The sequence below is a fragment of the Protobothrops mucrosquamatus genome, unplaced genomic scaffold, assembly GCF_001527695.2.
Source record: "Protobothrops mucrosquamatus isolate PMUCROS unplaced genomic scaffold, P.Mucros_1.0 scaffold_142, whole genome shotgun sequence".
Taxonomy (NCBI): Eukaryota; Metazoa; Chordata; class Lepidosauria; order Squamata; family Viperidae; genus Protobothrops; species Protobothrops mucrosquamatus.
Window position 1 is genome coordinate 321553 of NW_015386218.1, and position 15856 is coordinate 337408.

General features: G+C 43.0%; 1 protein-coding gene and 1 pseudogene across 1 annotated transcript in view; one reads left to right on the forward strand and one right to left on the reverse strand.

Moving 5' to 3' along the window:
- The window catches only part of LOC114922759, a 360999-nt gene that overhangs the window by 296339 nt on the left and 48804 nt on the right, over positions 1-15856 (forward strand). The window lies entirely within an intron of this gene.
- The window catches only part of LOC107289956, a 68481-nt pseudogene that overhangs the window by 37527 nt on the left and 15098 nt on the right, over positions 1-15856 (reverse strand).

Sequence of the window (15856 nt, forward strand, 5' to 3'; positions counted from 1 at the left end):
ATGTTGAGACTCTAGAAAGAGTACAGAGAAGAGCAACAAAGATGATCAGGGGACTGGAGGCCAAAGCATATAAGGAAAGGCTGCTGGAATTGGGTATGTCTAGTTTAATGAAGAGAAGGACGAGGGGGGACATGATAGCAGTATTCCAATATCTCAGGGGCTGCCACAAAGAAGAGGGAGTCAAGCTATTCTCCAAAGCACCTGAAGGCAGGACAAGAAGCAACGGATGGAAACTAATCAAGGAGAGAAGCAACCTAGAACTAAGGAGAAACTTCCTAACAGTTAGAACAATTAACCAGTGGAACAACCTGCCTCCAGAAGTGGTGAATGCTCCAACACTGGAAGTTTTTAAGAAGAGACTGGACAGCCATTTGTCTGAAATGGTATACGGTTTCCTGCCTGAGCAGGGGGTTGGACTAGATGACCTCCAAGGTCCCTTCCAACTTTATTATTATTATTATTTATTATTATTATTATTCCCCATGATCCTGACCTGATGTAATCTCCCTTTCACAAGACCCATCACAAGCCTCTCACTGGTGACTCATACCTGACCCATCATAAGACCCTCACTTGACACACTCACACCTGAAGCCCTTATAAACAGAACACTGACATCCCCTAAATTCCACTGAAGATGTTATCTAGCCTCGTAACGAAAGGTTTGGAAACCAACGCGCAAGCTCGGAGAACGAATCTTTACTCTCATACTACCACTTCTGCACAAAAAAGACTGCCCTGCACCATTCCGCAGTATGTGCAATGTTTGGGGAACGGTGTGATTGGCATGCAGCCCAATGCTCCCGGGGTCTGCTGCGGCCTGCTTACCTTCAGATAGTGTTCTCTCTCTGCTGACAGGCCCTTGAGGCCTGCTAGAAGCTACTCTGCACTGCACAAGATCCTCGTTCTTGAAATGGTTTCACAGAATGCTGTTCTATGGCCTCTGCAGCTTCTTAAAAAAACATGTGAAAGAACAATTCCATTCTCGCATGGTTTTTGGAGACGCCCGGGGCCACACAAGAGCACACTCCTCCCAAAGTGTCTTCCGGTGACTGCATGAGAACACATCTTGTTCTTCTCAGTGTCTGAAAATTGCACAAGAATTGTGGGTGCTTTCAAGAATAGTTGTCAGGTTTGGGGGACTATTGGCATGTTCCCCCCCCTCGAAATATTGGGGCACGTCACCTTTGAAATGCGTGTCATAGCTTTGCCATCACTGATTTAGCACCTAATCAGGATAGAAATGAAAAGGAAGAAAAGTCATTGTCCCTGATGAAATAACCATCCTTCCTAGGACAGATAAGGAAGCATCTGGGGCCCAAAAAGCTGAAATAGGTTTGATGGAATTGACCAACTCTTCAAGCCAAGAAATTAGTTTCTCACTGATAGGTTGAAATAGAAATGGAAAAGATAGATGAGAAATAGCACTACGTGCACACATCTAAGGAAAAAGCGACTGACCACTTTCCTTCCTTGGAGCAGAAGGCCAGATCTTTTCCTTCTCCTTCCCAGGAGATGAGGTCTGGTTGGAGATTTTTAAATAAGAATTAGCCGATAGCGTTTAACAACCGAATGTCTTCCCAAACATTCTGACTAGGGAGAAGCAAACCCCTTACCCAGAGAGGCCACGTTCCTATGATTTTCCAGCATGATTTCCCAATACAATGCTTTTTGGTGAGCATCCAGCTGAGTCCACTCCTCCGCAGAGAAATACACAGCCACCTCCTCGAAGGACACATGGCCCAACTGAACAAGGAAAAAAAGAACAGAACAGGTCCAAGATTTGCAAAATAAAGTTATGCGCCAAGTTAAATGGCTGTGCATGGTAGGATTCCAAGGTTTATGTGAGAAAATAAACAGAACTGAAAATGTGTCACTGAAAAAGTATTTTGGGCATGTTTTATCAACTTAATAATAATAATAATAATAATAATAATAATAATAATAATAATAATAATAATAGTAGTAGTAGTAGTAGTAGTAGTAGTAGTAGTAGTAGTAGTAAAGTTGGAAGGGACCTTGGAGGTCATCGAGTCCAACCCCCTGCTCAGGCAGGAAACCATATACCATTTCGGACAGATGGCTGTCCAGTCTCTTCTTAAAAACCTCCAGTGTTGGAGCATTCACCGCTTCTGGAGGCAGGTTGTTCCACTGGTTAATTGTTCTAACTGTCAGGAAGTTTCTCCTTAGTTCTAGGTTGCTTCATTGAGTCTGCAGGACTTTCTGTGTCATTCAGTGAAAGTAACCTCATTTCTGGATCTATCATCTATCTATCCATGTCTGTCTGTCTGTCTGAGCCATTGGCTGAACGGGAGAAAAGAAAGGAGAAAACTGCCTGGGAAGGGCATTGCTCAGCCTTTGCAAAGTGAGGATGTTTGATCTCCGAATCCAGGCATAAATCAGAGGGTTAGAAATTGTTTTGCAGGCCAAAAGTGCCTTGATCACGTGCTTCTTCAGAACCATTTTTACTTAAGCAATTCCTCTATATTGCTACTCGTGGGATTTTAATTGTCCACCTTATCTTTCAATCTGATTCAATTCTCTTATCGCTGGTTGCACACCAGGCTTATAAAAATGATAACAAGCCAGTCTGAGTCTTTGGTTATTTCTGATTAGCTGTGTAACATTCTAAGTCAAAGACTTACAAAATGAACTGGTCTCTTTTTAGCAATTGCTGCCACTGTGGTACTTTTATCCCTATTTCTTGAAGGACTTTTTAAAAAACTGCTTCTTGTGAATTCATAGTAGGAAGAGTAGCAAGCAGAACAAGTTAATTAGTGGTCTTCAAAAAATAAATAAATTTCCTAAACAGAATCTGATAGAAATGGCTAAATATTATGTCTCAACAACAGTCTTCAGAGGAAGCTAACTGAGAAAGTTTGAACCTGCTATTTCCCTTCCCACATTGCTCAGAAACACAAAAATAACCCCAGTGCAAACAACGGGGGAAAATGGAAGGAATGCTCTGTACACCAGCTTGACTTCCTGAAGAAAAAAGAGTACAAATTTAATACACTGATTTCCCCCTCTTACTTGAGTTGTTGCTTTAACCACGGTTCCAGCTCCACAATAAGGAAGAGGCGACTTTGCTCTATTCTTCCCTGTGGAGGATCATAAAATTTATAATATATAATTAACAGGATGGAAAGTATACAGAAGGTAGGAAAGTGGGCATCTCTCTGGGGAATGGGAGAAGTTTTAATTACCTCCTGAAGTATCCTGATTTGGATCTTCCTGAGAGCTCCTTCTCAAAAACAGCTCTTGAGGGGGATTAGATAGATTCCTCTTTCCTTTAGGATCCCTGATCTCCACAGTAAAAGACTTGAAATATCAGGAAGAAGAAAAGAAGAATTAGCGGGCACCACATAACAAGATATCCATCAGTGAGGTTGAGTAGGAAATAATGTTCTACAAGAATTGATGTGACATCTTCACATATTATGAATGCCAGAGAAGTCTGGAAGAGAAACAGAAATTATACACATTCTTTATGCCCTTTTGGACTCCCAGGTCGAAGCTCTCTCACCTGCAACCCAACTTGCTCCTTCTGCTCCTCCGCCTGGCTCAGGAGGAGGCCTTCCACCAGGGCCACCGCCTGGGAGGTGGTCTCTGCTCCACACTCCCGCACCCAGCTCTCCATGTGTGAGGGCAGAAAGGCCAGGAGTTGCTCCAGAACAACCAGGTCCAGCATCTGGGCTTTGGTATGCTTTTCTGGTTTCAGCCATCGCCTACAAAAGTCATGGAGTCGGCTGCAAAGTCCTCGGGGACCGTCAGCCTCCTGGTATTGGAGGCTCCTGAAGTTCCAGGGCTGAGCTTCTGAATGGATGATGGTTTCCTCCTCTTGGATCTTCTGCCCAGTTCTTGCCCAGATCTCCCCACAGCTCCCAGGCTGAACAGCAAAAGAGCCTTTTCCAGTTCCCACGCTTGCAAAAGGTTGTGTCTCCATTCTTTCTCTGTCCTGTAGGGCAGCTCTAAACAAGTCCCAGGAATCTTATGGATGTCCAAACACCTTTTCCTTCATAGGAATGACCTCCATGAATGTAGCTGCAGGAATGACCGCAGAAGGAATTTCAGCTCTTTCCCCAGGGGATGATTTTGTACATGAAGGAACAAAGGGCTTCCAGCGTGTTATCTGAGATGGGGGGGGAAAAAAGTCCAAGAATTACATGCGGTAGATAAAAAATCATTGAACAACCATGTGGGGGAGGCATGTACAGGTAGTCCTCAACTTACGACCACAATTGAGCCCATTTCTGTGATTAAGTGAAACATTTAATTGAGTTTTGCCACATTTTACGACTTTTTCTGCCACAGTTAAGTGAATCACTGAAGTTGTTAAGTTAGTAACACAGCTGTGAAGTGAATCTGGCTTCCCTATAGACTTTGCTCGTCACATAAAATGATCACGTGACCCAGGGACATTACAACCGTCCTAAATATGAGTCAATTCCCATGCATCTGAATTTTTGATCACATGACCATTGAGAATGCTGCAACGGTCATAAGTGTGAAAAAACAGTCACAAGTCACTTTTTTTCAATCATGTTGCAACTTTGAACACGTGTCTTGGGTGTTCAAACTAAGACTTAGGTGAACACTAAATGAAGTGTTGTAAGTCAAGGACTACCTGTACAGGCGTGCAGAGGCATTGAGCGGATGGGTTATCTGTGTGTGTGTTTGTGTGTGTGGTGCAGAATATGGAATTGATTTCCAGCTGACTTCCAATGGGTGTAACAGAGATGGAAAAGAAAATCAATTCCACCAATTACAAAATGGGGAATTGAACAATTGCCCGGAGCCCCAACCGGGTCAGCCAAGCAGAGCTGGGGAAGGAGGCAGCTGGAGATGCTGCCCTGCTTCTCTCCCCCTCCAGCCCCAGGTGCGAATCCTGCCTCTCTTCTGTCCTGCTGGACCTCGGTGAGGCCGACCCTCCTCTCCTCCCACTCGGGCTCTTCTTCCCCGGACACGGGGCGGGAAAGAACCCCCGGATTCCCGCCGCCTTCTTGCGATCCCCGGTGCTTCTTCTGCTGCACTAGAGCTCCGCTTCCCCCCTGTATGGAGAGGGCGGCTGAGGAACATGGGACCCGGGATTGGACCCGGAGAAGGGCCGGGGCCGGGTCTCCCCCTCCTTCGCCTCCCTTTGCACGGGAATATTTCCTCCCCTCCACCTAAGACACGTGTGAATCTCTTCCCCGCGAGACGCTTCCGCAGCCTCTTCGCCTCCCACGGAGCTCGAAGGGTTAAGGAAAGCGAGTGCGGCCTCCCAGAGCGGCAAGCGTTTGTGACGTCACGCCTCCTCTGGAAAGCCAGCCGTGACGTTCGCCCTCCACTGGACCAATGGAAAAGCACCTGACGTTCCCTTCTCTTGGCCGAGCGCGTCTTCTGAAGGAATCTATGTGACAGGGTTCCCCAAAAGAGCGGGAAAGGGGAGAGCGTCTGAAGGGAAGGGGTAGGGCAGGGATGATGGCCATGAGAATAGGAGGGAAGGTCCCTCTCAATGGCTCCTTGCCCGAGAAAGGCGGCGGCATCTTCTGAGGCGGCAGTTTCTCCATCTTCTTTTCCTTACTGTCCAGGAACCGTCTGTGGATATGGAGAAAAAAATCTGTCTGGAGTATTTGAACTCACTTCCCTCAAGAACAGCTTCCCTGAAGGCTCTGCAGAGGTTGGAGGAGGCCTCAAAAGGGGCCAAATCCTCTCAGAAATGGCCAGGCGATCAGAAGACGAGGACATAGAGCCTTTCTGGGAAACACAATTTGTGTCTTGTAGTTGTTGCGAATTCCAGCCTGAAGTGAAGGAAGATGGGACATGGACAGCGAAGACACAACCGGGAAAATGGAGATTTTTATTTTTATTTATTTCAGTATATACAGCAGCCCTTCTCAAATTCTTTGCTCTGGGTGCCTAAGAACAACTGGAAACGATGAGTGGCAGCTCCTAACAATAAGAATAATCTTGAATGATTATGAATTGATATTTTGAAATATATATTAAAAAATCAGTTCCAACATGGAGAAAAACATGAAAACTTGTGGATGTTTCAGAAATTTTACCTCACAAAGACTCATTGTTGGAGAAATGAAGAGAGGGTAAATGACAACATGTCTATCACCGGAGAAAAGCTAGAATTTCAAAATGAAGGAAGCAAAAAAGTGAAAATTGGATATAAAGTTCAAATACCATGAGATTAAAGAAAAAAGTATGTTTTACTTAGGAATTGAATAAGGAATAACCTCAGGGAGTATCACTAGGAAATGTAAGACCCTTGGAGAATTTAAGGCAACAGGGATACCTTTAGATCATTAATAAACAGAGAAACGGAAAGCACAAATTTTGTTATACTTAAAAGAGTTAAAACTTCACCGTGCAAGAGATTTGTCTGCATTAGTGGGTATTAATGCAAGAGAAAAAGAAGTTTAGCTATAATTACAAAACACAGACTTTAGATGAAGGAAAATTAGTGGTTAAAAATCAACTTAAAAAGAATGGAGTTAACTTTTTTGTTTTTTGAACCCATTTATTATTCTTCCGTTTCACTCAGAATCACCCATCAGTTTTTGAATTAACAGTTTCAAACCAGCATGAAACTGAAAACTTGAGGTTTCTCCCTCTCCAAAATCCTTCCAAACATTTTTGTTTCTTAACACAAGCAGGAGAATTTTATACACGTCTAGCAAGTAAACACACCATGGATATTTAGTTAATTTTATTTAAATCAAATGTAGACTTCCTTAACCCTTGTCATATCATAGGAAGGGGGAAAAAGAGCTCTAATGCTTGAAATCTTGCCCATGCATTTTGGATTTTTTTCATCATCCTAGTTCTTTTTGTCAGAGAGGAATTCTTCCCCAAAGTTGTTTCTACCTACACACACACACACCCCTCTGGAATTCTCACATCATGAGAGGCCTTTGAAAAGTGTTCCATTCATACTGATTGACTCAGAGCAAATTTCTTCACTGTGAATGCAAGTTGGATTATTTTTTTGGGTATCCTCATATCCCAGAGGGAGTTCCTGTTGCCATTTCTGAGAAGTAGTTTTTCTTACAGTCAGATTATTTTATTTTGGTCCCAAGAGATTTCCAAAGAACTTCCTTCATTCTTTGCAATGCCAGCACAATGGAGTTGTTTTCATTCATTCTGAATATTCCTAACTTGAGATGGATGGATGGATGGATGGATGGATGGATGGATGGATGGATGGATGGAAGGAAGGAAGGAAGGAAGGAAGGAAGGAAGGAAGGAAGGAAGGGAAGGAAAAATTCAAAGCACAAATCCTCTTAGTTGTCATTTTTAATTCAATATTCTAATTATTCAATTGGACAATTCAATATCACTTTCCATTTCTCTCTGTATACAATGATGGAACTTGCACTCCCTTTGGATTATAATATTCCTTCAGACCCCAGAATCTCTCTGCTGCACTTTTTCCAAGTTTTTGGGAGAACATAGACCAATAGGTTCCTCTGCCAAACTGATATATTAAGAAATGAGAAAGGAAGGGGAAAACAACTGTAAGACTAGGCAAAAGAAGGAAAATTTAAACTATGGGGATTTTTACATGCAGGTCCACTGTAGCAGAAGAAAGACTAATCATGTTTTGTCTTGAAGAGCTGCATAAGGAAGATGCACTTCCTTCTCCTGAGGAAGAAGCACCTGTTAAATGTCTGCCTATTGACAGCCCTCCCAGAACCAAAATCAATTAGTAACTGAGATAAATGTAAACTTAAGAAAAAAAGATTTTGTCTTATTGATATTAAACACTGTTAGCGCTCTTCTTAACTTTTAAGAAGAGATTGGACTGAAATGGTATAGGGTTTCTGCCTGAGCAGAGGGTTGGACTCCCTTCCAACACTGCTATTCTATTCTGTTCTGTTCCAATGTGGCAGTTGTCAAAAGGAACACCATAGTTTGGTAATGAAACATCTGCAAGCCAACAACCAAGCTCGGAGATTACCAAGAACCCATTCACTACAATTGTTAAGCAAATCAATGGATTCCTATGTATTGTTTGCATCCCTCTTGTGACCACAGAATGTGTAATCTCCCTCATATTACCATGAATGCTGCAGCCAACTCATCTTAATGCAAAATAGAACATAAATCACATTGTTTGATTGCAGCGGTACGTGCCACTACTGGAATACACGGACTGGGTTGTAAGTAGCTTTTGGGGGCTCCCCAATAACTTTGAACAATTTTTAAGTGAATAGTCGTGAGAACTACCTTTATATGTAAATAGGAAATGCATAAATTTAACCAACTAAATATAGAGTTTACATGAATTCTCACCCAAATGGATCTGTCTTTTACATATTAGATCATTCCTCCTCCTGAAGCTCCTTCCGCGCACACTTTTATATAGTTTTTCTTCTGTGTGGATTCTTTTATGGGAAGTAAGATCACTGCTAGTAGTGAAGCTCTTTCCACACTCCATACACTTATAAGGTTTTTCCCCTGTGTGGATCCTTCTATGGGAAGTAAGATGACTGCTATTAGTAAAGCTCTTTCCACACTCCAAACATTTATATGGCTTCTCTCCTGTGTGGATCCTTTTGTGGGAAGTAAGATCACTACTGGTGGTAAAGCTCTTTCCACATTCCATACATTTATAAGGCTTCTCCCCCGTGTGGATTCTTTTATGTGAAGTAAGGGAACCACTATGACTGAAGCTCTTTCCACACTCCACACAGTTGTATGGCTTCTCCCCCGTGTGGATCCTTTTATGTCTCATAAGGGATGCATTTTCACTGAAGCTCTTTCCACATTGTCTGCAGTTATATGGTTTCTCCCCCGTATGGATCCTTTTATGAGAAGTAAGGTGGCTGCTAACAGTAAAACCCATTCCACACACCAAGCATTTATATGGTTTCTCCCCCGTATGGATCCTGTTATGATAAGTAAGGGAACCACTATGACTGAAGCTCTTTCCACACTCTCTGCATTTATATGGCTTCTCCCCTCTGTGCATCCTTTCATGGGAACTAAGGTTACCCTGTTGGGTGAAGCCCTTCCCACACTCTCTACATTTATATGGCTTCTCCCCTGTATGGATCCTTTTATGTCTCATAAGAGATACATTGTCATACAAGCCCTTTCCACATTCCATGCATTGATACGGCTTTTCTCCCGTGTGGATCCTTTTATGGGAAGTAAGTTGGCTACTTTGAGTAAAAGTCTTTCCACAGTCCAAACATTTATAAGGTTTCTCCCCTGCATGGATCCTGTTGTGGTAAGTAAGGGAAACACTGTGGCTGTAGCACTTTCCACACACTCTGCATTTGTATGGCTTCTCCCCTGTATGAATCCTTTTATGGGATGTTAGATGACTGCTTTGAGTAAAAGATTTTCCACACTCCATGCATTTATATGGCTTCTCTCCTGCATGGATCCTTTCATGTTTCATAAGGGATGCATTTTCACAAAAGCACTTCCCACATTCTTTGCACTTATATGGCCTCTCTCCCGTGTGGGTCCTTTTATGGGAAATAAGCTGACTGCTATGAGTAAAGGTCTTATCACACACCTTGCATTTATATGGCTTCTCTCCTGTGTGGGTCCTTTTATGAGGAGTAAGTTGACTGCTATGAGTAAAGGTCTTTCCACACTCCAGGCATTTATATAGCTTCTCTCCTGTATGGATCCTTTTATGAGATGTAAGGGAACAGCTATCACTGAAACTATTTCCACACTCCATACACTTACATCGTTTCTTCCCTGTGTGGACCCTTTTATGAGAAGTAAGATGACTGCTATTAGCAAAACCCTTTCCACATTCCATGCATTTATATGGTTTCTCCCCTGTATGGATCCTGTTATGGTAAGTAAGAGAAACAGTATGTCTAAAGCTCTTTCCACATTCCTTGCATTTATGTGGTTTCTCTCCTGTATGAATCCTTTTATGGGAAGTAAGTTGACTGTTATTAGCAAAGCCCTTCCCACATTCCAGACATTTGTATGGCTTCTCCCCTGTATGAATCCTTTTATGTCTCATAAGGGAAGCATTTTCACAGAAGCTCTTTCCACACTCCATGCATTCGTATGGTTTCTCCCCTGTATGGATCCTATTATGGGAAATCAGTTGGCTGCTATGAGTAAAGCTCTTTCCACACTCCATGCATTTATATGGCTTCTCCCCTGCATGGATCCTTTTATGGATAGTAAGATTTCTGTGTTGACTGAATGCCTTTCCACACTCCATGGATTTGTATGGTTTCACTTCTGTGTGGGTCTTTTCATGAGATGTAAGGAACCCATTTTCATGAGAAAAAGTGAAAATCCAATTGTCATTTTTTCCATTGTCTCCAGATACATGATCTTCTTTGGCTTGGGTTGGATAATGTTGATTTACATCAACTTTATCTTGGATTAGCTTCACACTTTTTGCAATATAGCTTTTCTTTATTCTTCCTTGTTGGGCAACAAAGTCTTGTATCGGGACATCAATGGAAGGGCTTTCTTGATTCCAATCGTCGGACTGCTTTCTCTGATGTCTTTCTTTTTCCATTTGAATTGGAAACATTCTGTCTCCAGCACTGATCACTTTAAACAGTTCACAGGAATCTTTATTCTCCTGTCCATTATTACCTTCAGAAGAAAAGAGAAATGAAAATGATAGCAAGGTTAGGGAAAGAGATCAATCTGTAGGAAGTCATAAGAATTTCCTTCTGAAATTTTGCCCAGTTTCAATATTTTATGTCTTCCCAAATTCTCTGATTGGAGAGTAGCAAACCCTTACCCAGCAAAGCAACGTTCCTGTGATTTTCCATCATGACTTCCCAATGCAGGGCTTTTTGGTCAGCATCCAGCTGAGACCACTCCTCCTCAGAGAAATACACAGCCACCTCCTCAAAGGATATAAGATCTTCCTGAACAATGAAAAGAAGAAAACAGGCCCAGCCGAATTGGCAAAATAATATTTAAATATTTAAATAATCCTAAACAAAGATATGGATTAAGTTAAAGGTTTGTTTGGTCGAATTCCAAACTTTAGGTGAGAAAATGGACAGAATCAAAACTTTTAATTAAAGAAATACTGATTCTGCAGGACTTTATTTATTTATTATGAAATTTATTTGCTGCCCCTCTTGTGTCAAACAACTCTGGGAAGCTTACAGGATAAATGCAGCATAAACAAACACAGTTATTGCACGCTAATTCTGCCGACTCCCAGCAGTATGATTCTCACCGCCTCGAAGTTGACTCAACCTTCCATCCATTCGAGGTCGGTAAAATGAGGACCCAGATTGTTGGGAGAAAGAGGCTGACTCTGTAAACCGCTTAGGGCTGTAAAGCACTATGAAGTGGTATATAAATCTAAGTGCTATTGCTATTGCTATAAAAACATTCAAAAACATTAAAACCATCAGACATAAAATGACAAAGCAAATAAGATAAAATCACAAGATGGAAAAGGAGGGTGCCGAATTCCATCACAAGATGGAAAAGGAGGGTGCCGAATTCCATCACAAGATGGAAAAGGAGGGTGCCGAATTGGGGGTGTGTGTTATCTTTTAGTCAACAACCTCCCGTGTGAAGCTCCCCCACTGGGACTCCACACCTGGCAGAGACAGGTTGAGATGTATTAGTAGCTCGGGTTGGTAGTAGAGCTGTTGGTTTGATTGCTGAGCTTGGTGATTTGGCTACAAACAGTTCGTCTCCATTTTGGGAGACATCCTCAGTGTGCTTTGAATTTGAATTGAAAGAGACAGGTCTTAAGGCTCTTGTGAAAATTCAGGTGGATGGGAGCCAATCTCACTTCAGGGGGGTAACATATTACAAAGGTCTTCAATGCCATTCAGTGAAAGTTTCCTTCTGGATTGCTCGAACTAGGTCTGTCTGCCCATCCCTCCTTTTCTTTCTCCCTCTCTCCCTACATCAATCATCAAAAGACTCTCAGCAACTAGAGAGATTCAACTGGCAGATGGGCCTTGGAATCCACATCTATCACAGACTCCAATCCTTACTGTCTATGCAGAAGGAAACTGATGGAGGGATTCTTTCTAGCATTTCAGCAAAAGGCTTATGGTAACTCAGAAGGAATAGTCCTGTTCATTCTCAAAACAAGTGAAAGTGCTGGGAGAGACAGCTAGGGATTTGGGTGGATGCCACCCATATCCAGAGAAATACTGTTTCTGCTTCTACTCAGAATATAAGGAACCAATCACTAGTAATACAGATCATTGGCTGAACCGGGGGTGGGGGAAGAGAAATTCCCTGGGAATGAATTTCTCAGGCTTTGCAGAGCTGCTTTCTTTAGTCATAATATCCAGGCACAAACCAGAGGATTAGAAATTACTTTGCAGACCAAAAGTGCCTTGACTATAGTTAGGTCACCATGATACAAAAAGATGTTGAGCTCTAGAAAGAGTGCAGAGAAGAGCAACAAAGATGATTAGGGAGCTGGAGGCTAAAACATACAACGAATGGTTGCAGGAACTGAGTATGTCTAGTCTAACAAAGAGAAGAGCTAGGGGATGACATGATAGCAGTATTCCAATATTTGAAGGACTGCCACAAAGAAGAGGGGGTCAACCTATTCTCCAAAGCACCTGAAGGCAAAACAAGAACCAGTGGATGGAAATTAATCAAGGAGAGAATCAATCTGGAATTAAGAAATTTCCTGACAATTAGAACAATTAATCAGTGGAACTTCTTGCCTCCAAAAGTTGTGGGTGCTCTATCACTAGAGGTTTTTAAAAAGAGATTAGGCAGCCATTTGTCTGAAATGGTAGGGTCTCCTCCTGGGGTGTGTGTGTGTGTGTGTATTAGAAGAGTCCCTTCCAGGTCTATTATTGTTAACTTTTTACTTAGAGACTTCTCCATCTGGTCAACTTCATTGTGTTTTAATAGTCTGCCTTATCTTTTAATCTGGTGCACATATTTTTTTAATCACTGGTTATAAATGTTTTTTTTAAAAAAATGGAAATGTGTGAAATAATATTTAGTTATATTTCAGTAGCCTTGCACAATTACAAATCACAAATTACAAAAAGAATGGGTCTCTTTGAAAGTCTAGGGAGATTCTCAGTCATCCAGGTCATAGTTATCCCAAAGATGCTTTTTCACAAGGCAACTGGACTTCCTTGTTTTTCTTTGAAGATGTTTTGCTTCTCATCCAAGAAACTTCTTCAGCTCTGAAACTCCCTGCCATCCAGTCAGAGCCGAAGAAGCTTCTTGGATGAGAAGTGAAATGTCTTCAAAGAAAAACAAGAAAGTCCAGTTGCCTCGTGAAAAAAGCATCTTTGGGATCTCTTTGAAAGATTCTGTAAGAAATCAGTTTTTGAAAATGTGAGTAAATAAATAACTAGCAAAAGGTGAGTTAAGAATTGGTCTTAAAAAAAAAAACAATTTCCTAATAAGAATCCTAACTGAATTTTTCTATGTTGTTCAGGAACATGAATATAACCCAGCCCAAAAAGGGGGAGAAATGGAAGAAGAGACTGCATCATCATCATCAGCTTCAATTGCTGAAGGAAAGGGAGAATATAATTTTTTTTTCTTTTTCTTACTTGATTTGCAGGCTCAGCCTCTGTTTCAGCTCCACCATAAAGACCAGAAAACTCCATACTTTGTTTCCCTGTAAGGGATACATAATTTTAAAATACATAATTAAGGGAATAGGAATAAAATACATAGAGAAGATGAGACAGCTGGGATCTCTCTGGGGAACGGGAGGACCTTCAATTACCTCCTGAGGTGTCCTGACTTGGATCTTCCTGAGGGATCCTCCTGAAAAACAGCTCCTGAGAGGGACTTGATAGAGTCCTCCTCCCCTCAGGATCTCTGATCCCCGTAACGAAGGTCTTGAAATAGAAGGAAGGAGAAAAAAAGAAGAATTAATGGACATCACACAACATGAAGCAAATTCTTGTTCTCTTAACACAATTCCAAAGCCCGCCCAGTTCTGTCATTGAAACTGAGTAAGAAAACAACAACTGTCTCAAATCTATCTTCTAGGAAGAATAACAGAAGAATGTCCTACATGAATTAGTGAGAAATCTTCACATATTACGAAAGGCGGAGGACCCTGGTGGAGAGGGGTGAAGAAATCAAACATATTCTTTATTCCCTTTAAATCCCTTCTGGGCTCCCAATCAAAGGTCTCGCACCCGCAACTCAACCTGCTTTTTCTGCTCCTCCGCCTGACTCAGGAGGAAGCCTTCCATCAGGGCCACCACCTGGGAGCTGGTCTCTGCTCCACATTCCTGCACCCAGCTCGCCATCTGCAGGGGCAGAAGGGCCAGGAGCTGCTCCAGAACAACCAGGTCCAGCATCTGGGCTTTGGTGTTCTTTTCTGGTCTCAACCATCGCCTACAAAAGTCGTGGAGTTGGCTGCAAAGTCCTCGGGGACCCTCAGCCTCCTGATATTGGAGGCTCCTGAAATTCCAGGGTGGAACTTCTGAACAGACAATGGATTCCTCCTCCAGAATCTTTGGCCCAGCTCTTGCACACACTTCCCCACAGCTCCCAGGCTGAAGAGCAGAAGGGCCTTTTCCAGTCACTTCACTTGCTAAACGTTCTGTCTCCATTCTTTCTTTGTCCTGAAATGCAACTCCAAATGGGTCCAAAGGATCCTGTGGATCTCCAAACGCCTTTTCATTCATAGGACCATTCCTGCAGCTGCCAGACTGGCTACAGAAGGTGATTCAGCCCTCTTTGCCCAAGAGAGAATGCTGGATGACTTCGACGTCCACTTTATGTATCTGAGATGAAAAAGGAAATAAATCCCCAGGATTAGAAAATGGAGAATTTAAACCATTGAACAACACTCACACAACATGGGAAGATATATTTTTTTCTGATAGAGGATTGAAGTGGCTTTGAGCAAATGAGTTGTCTGATTATGTGTCTGTGTGTTTGTGGTGCAAAACAGGGGACTGACTTCCATCAAGGACATGCAAAAGCCAATAAATCTAGTTTTTATTTCTATTCTCAAATGCAGAGAAACGACCCTGGTCTGAAGATGCCCCCTTTCCCTTCTTCTAGGTGGCCTTTCGGAAGACAGATCTCCCTCTGACACGCAGGCAGGCTCACAAAACCTGTCAAACCCCAAACAGGTGAATAAACCATGAGAGATCACTTCCCATCCAATGAAATGCCAGGAAATGACCCTGGCTGGGGATGACCCCTTTCCTTTCTTCTGGGTGGCCTTTGGGGAGCCAAGCGCAGGGCGGAGGTCCCCCCGAGCAGGGCCGGGAAGAGACCCCCAGATCTCCGCCGCCTTCCTGGGATCCCCGGCTCTTCTGCTGCTGCTCTGGAGAGGGCGGCCTGGGGAATATGGGACCCGGGATCGGACCTGGGGAGGACCGGGCAGGGGTCTCCCCCTCCTCCGCCTCCCTTTGTACGGGAAGAGCCCCCCTCCCCACCTAAGACACGTGTGAATCTCTTCCCCCCGCGAGACGCTCCCGCAGCCTCTTCGCCTCCCGTGGAGCTCCAGGGGTTAAGGAGAGCGAGGGCTGCGTCCTAGAGCGGCAAAATCAAGTTACGCATCTCCCTTTCTGGCCTCCTCTGCAAAGGCAGCCGTGACTTTCGCCCTCCAGCGGCGAAGCGCCTGGTGTTCCCTTCTCTTGCCGGAGGGAGCCCCCTAGAGGAGTCTGTGTGCATTGCAGGTGGTTATGCAAAGAGGAGGAAGGCGACTGTCATATTCTCATGATCAGGAATGTCTGTGAAGATTCTCAGTCATCCAAGTCATGCTTGTCCCAAGGTTTTTTTTTCCTCTCAGAAGGCAACTGGACTTTGTTGTTTTTCTTTGAAGACATTTTACTTCTCAACCAAGAAGCTTCTTCAGCTCTGACTGGATGGTGGGGAAATGGAAGGATTTATACTCCTTGTAGACGGCTGATCATTTGCATTCTTA